The 4,873-nt window shown below is 40.1% G+C and overlaps 1 protein-coding gene across 2 annotated transcripts in view; it reads left to right on the top strand.

Annotated features, from left to right (window-relative positions):
• Window positions 1–4,873, top strand: part of MYPN (myopalladin) — a 106,614-nt gene that overhangs the window by 76,163 nt on the left and 25,578 nt on the right. The gene's annotated exons all lie outside the window — the stretch shown is intronic.

Genomic DNA, 4,873 nt, shown 5'->3' with positions numbered 1-4,873 from the left:
CGAATATGACCCATCCACCACCACCCTCTGAGTGCGACCCCTCAGCCAATCTGCAATCCATCTGACTGTGTAGGCATCGATGCCACAGTCACCTAGTTTTGTAACTAGGAGGGGGTGAGAGACGGTGTCAAAGGCCTTGCTGAAGTCCAGAAAGACTACATCCACCGCGACACTCTCCATCCTCCTTCACCATCAAATATAGTTCAGAATTGTATTCCTGAAGTAAAGATACTTCATGAATTTACTATATCTTATTTCTGCCTTCATATCTCCTACCTAAGCCCTTGCTTGGTCATCTGATCCTTCCCCGAGTCCTGTAGCCCCATAAATGCACAAATGCCTTACAAAATATGTACTCCAGTATCTGTACAGGGAGGAGAGTAGCATTTCCCTAACTTGCTGGAGTGTTTTGAGGGCAAATAATAAGAGAAATAAAGAAAGAATTTGAAGGAAAACTTGCTAGAGACATACAAGGTAACAATAACAAATTATTTAAATACGTTAGAAATCGAAGACCTGCCAGGGAGTCAGTTGGGCTTTTAGATGATCAGGGTGTAAAAGGGATGCTAAAGGATGACAGAACTATCACTGAGAAACTAAATGTTTTCTTTGCATCTGTATTCACTGGGGAGGATGTTAGGGAGACTCCCTCACTAGATCCACTCCTCTTTAGGTACAAGTCAGTGGAGCTGAACCAAACTGAGGTTTCAATAGATGAAGTCGTAGAGGAAAGTGATAAACTAAACAGTAGCAAAATCACCAGGATTTGATGGCATTCACCCTAGTGTCCGAAATAAGCTCCATTTGGAAATTGCTAGTTTCACTAAAAACAGCCTTGGTACCAAAGGAGTGGAGGATGGACAATGAAACTCCCATATTTTTTTTTTAAAACTCTAGAGAGGTTGCAGGGAACTACAAGCCCATGAATCTAACTTTCATTCTTGGAAAACTGATAGAAACAATAATAAAAAAAGAATTGTTCGGCATATGGATGAACATGATTTGCTGGGAAGGAATCAACATGGTTTTGTCAGAGGGAAATCATGCATCACCAACCCACTGGAGTTTTCTGAGGGTGTCAATAGCAGGTGGATCAGGGTGATCCAGTTAACACAGTATATCTGGACTTCTAAAACTCCTTTAACAAGGTCATCTCTATCAGAGGCTCTTAGCAAAGTTAGGTTGTCATGGAATTATAAGTAAGGTCCATTTGTGGATTAGAAATTGGCTTAAATATAGAAATAAAATCATGAGTATAAATGGTGAGTTTTCAGAATGAAAAGAAGTAAACAGTGGGATCCCCCAGGGATCTGTGTAGGCATCGCTGCTGTTTAACATATTTATAAATGATCTGGAAAAGAGGGTGAGTAGCAAGGTGGCCAAATTTGCAGATGACACAAAATTATTCAATGTGGTAAAGACCAAGGAGGACTGCAAGGAACTACAGAAGGATCTGATACTATTGAGCGAATGGAAAACCTAATGGTGGATGAAATTCAATGTAGATAAATGTAAAGTGATGCACATGGACACAAATAACCCTAACTATACATAAACTATGATAGGCTCTCCATCAGCTGTTACCACACTGGAAAGAGATCTCAGAGTCATCGTGAACAGTTCACTAAAAACATCAGCTCAGTGCTCAGCCGCCATCAAAAAGACAAACAATATGTTAGGAATTGTTAGGAAGGGAATTGTAAACAAAGAGGACACTATCATTATGCCCCTTTATAAATTCTTGGTGCATCCACACCTTGAATACTGTGCCCAGTTTTGGTTCCCACACCTCAGAAAGGATATAAAAGAAGTAGAAAAGGTACAGGGAAAAGCAACACGGATTGATAGTGTGGAGGCACTTTCATATGAGAAGAGAATAAAGAGGCTAGGCCTATTCACTTTAGAAAAGAGACGCTTGACATCATTTGAGCAGCTGGGATGGGCTGGAGAGTTTGCTCTCATGGGTAATAGGTAGGGAAACATGAGTGGCTGGGATGAGGTGGAGGTTCAGTCTTAGGGTGTCAGCTGGGGTGTCTGGTGTTGTATCTTATCTTCTGGGTTGTTAGTCTGTTATTGTAAGACACTGGGTACGGCAGAATATAAATCTAAATAATAAAAATAATTTGTGGGGAGTTTAGAATGTTTGGCAAATATGTGAAAGTCATTTTTTCTAAATTAAAAAAATAAAATGATTTCATGCCATACTTCCAGTTTTGTTCCAACTCTTTTTTATGGTGACAAGATGATGAAGCGAAGAACTATTGCTAGCTTAATCATCCCTTAATTAATCTCAAAATATCTAAAGGAACATAAGGCCAGGTATGCTTAAGCCCCACACTGGAAAGTAAGGAGATCCCAAATAATGCAACCCCGTGGATTATTTTTATTGCCAAAAACAATACTTTTGCTCTTTGCTCTTCAGGAGCTACCAGAAGAATTCCAAGGCAGTTCCTAGAAGTTCTCATAGCAAATATGTGATTTATATAGCATAAAATAAGATATAAGGGGGAGAGGGGGGAGACAGATATCTGCTTAGAATTGCTCTTTGCAAGAGAACTTAGATGTTTTAATTTAAGAAAGAATCTAGGGAAAGGGAAAATGACAGTGTAACCTTTTAATGGTAAAGCTTTCTCTCTCAAAATACACAGATCACAGATTTACTCTACTCTCCCCATCAATCTTTTTCCCAATTCAGAAAATAAATGAATTGTTTGACTGTCCTGGTAGACTTGTGTGAAGGGCCAACACCTGTAGTCTGCAGGGAAATATGATTGACATCACAGCTCTAAAATCAGAGTACCTCCTGACTAGATGGCTGTAACTGAGATGGGAATTTGGCCTATGATGTAGAATGATTTGCTGAGGCATACTTTGTGAAAGAAAAAGCCTAAACAAGATGGAAATTCTGTAAGGATATGTTCTGCCTGCCAGCTGGTACTAACCTGCCAGACAGCAAACCTAACCAACTAAAACAATAGATGCCACCACCTAGTGGCTAACTTCACCTATCTGTGCATGCCTTCTGTACTCTGAGACCAAAGATTAGTGAGCCCAGACACTCTGTTTCCTCACCCTCAATCCCAGGTAGTCATGTGTCAGTTCACCTTCCCACACAAGCTATAGGTTAAGGTACTAGCTGGTGCAATTGCCCTTAGGTTGGGAGAGGCAGAATGTTGCATGCCATGGCACAATCCCTCATATCCCTAGTGTACCCTCCATCCAGGTTTCCCTCGCTTTATACTGTACATGCATTCCTGGAAAACGGCACGTAACTCAAATTCGCATAAAGGGATCCCACTTTACAATGTAACAAATAGGGATATGTTCCAAGACCTTGACTGTACTGACCCCCACACCTATTTCTACACTTTTACAAGACCGTCTGAGTACTCACCAAAGACAGACAGTACACACAAGCACAGGGCACTATCATAATGGGGATGGCAACTACAGAAACACAGGTCACAGACAACAAGTGAGGAGCACAGATCCACACAGGAGACTATATTTTGGTGCACATCCCTCCCACAATGCACCACACAAAGCAGCTGACTGTGGGCTCCCACCACACCGATTGCATAAGGGTAAATTTACCTCACATATAATGAATTTTTGGTATAAAATGGGTCATCACATAAGAGCAAATTTGCACATACAGAACCCACATAAAGCAAAGGAAACCTGTATAAGACTTTTAGAAGATGGTGCTGAAATGCCAGAGGTTGGTTATCTTGGGGCCTTCATGTCACAGAGGAATCTACAGGCAGCCTGTTAAGATACTTTTGTGACACAAGGGGGCTGTAAAAGTGACCCTAGACCACAGACAGTGAATTTACTGGTGGATACATAAAGGAGCCTCTATCTGGCTGAGCTTGTCTCATCTGAAAGGCAATCTTCAGTTGTTCCAGGAAAGATATTATCATATTTCATAGTGTAACAAAGTAGTCTGTCCCTTATGAAAAGTGAGGAAGCCGGGTGCAATCATGGGTGCGGCTTATGAACAGGACCAAATGCTCCAGTATATAATTGACACACTCTAGTTTTAACTTCTACTTCAAGTCTGTATTTTGGAAAGAATAGCCCTGAAGGCAGCACTGGAGAGAAGTGGAAAAAGAGAAAGCGGAAGAAGAAGAAAGAAGTCTCATTCATACAGAACTCATGCCACCACAATCCCTCACATCTACTCCTTATAAGGAACAGGCACCTTATTACATATAACTTCTAAAATAAACATATACATCAACTGAAGAATACACAACCTCTACCAAAACAGGTCAGAGATTGTAGACTAGGGACAAAATAGCAATATGATGTAGAGAATAAATTGTCAGGGCTGATCACCTCATGCTTTAGGAGACATAAATGTGACTTAAGGTATTATATTAAATGTTGCCATTTTATATATTTAGCATATGACTAATGTGGAAGAAATCAAACTTCGCGTTGTGGTTGAATCAGAACTGACAGAGCCAGCTTTTCTTTATTTAGGGCTATACTGTGATCACAGGGAGAATTCCACACAGCAAGGGGAATCGCCCACTTGTCTGTTTCGAAGGATTTCTCAGACTCTATAAGTTTACAAGCATATTTATACTTAAGACAGAGAAAGAGATTAAAAAGTATGACTTCGGAGAAACAAAACAATAGTAAATTACACAGAAATTTAGGAAGTTTACTTAAACAAACCAACTAGGGATAACCCAAGGCATGCAGGATTCCTTATCTCAAAACACGTAACTGAAATAAGCAGTATCAGCACTTCTGGTTTCTGTCTGTTTTTCTAGTCAAGTAGGCCAGAAGCCCAGTTACTCCTACACTAGTTTGGAAAAACAAATTCTTGAAAATTGCAGTTATTTTCTTAAATTTTTTGCAT

The sequence above is a fragment of the Gavialis gangeticus genome, unplaced genomic scaffold (genome assembly GCF_001723915.1).
Source record: "Gavialis gangeticus isolate Ggan-Ray unplaced genomic scaffold, GavGan_comp1, whole genome shotgun sequence".
In the NCBI taxonomy this organism is placed as follows: Eukaryota; Metazoa; Chordata; order Crocodylia; family Gavialidae; genus Gavialis; species Gavialis gangeticus.
This window is presented reverse-complemented; position numbering and strand designations above follow the sequence as displayed.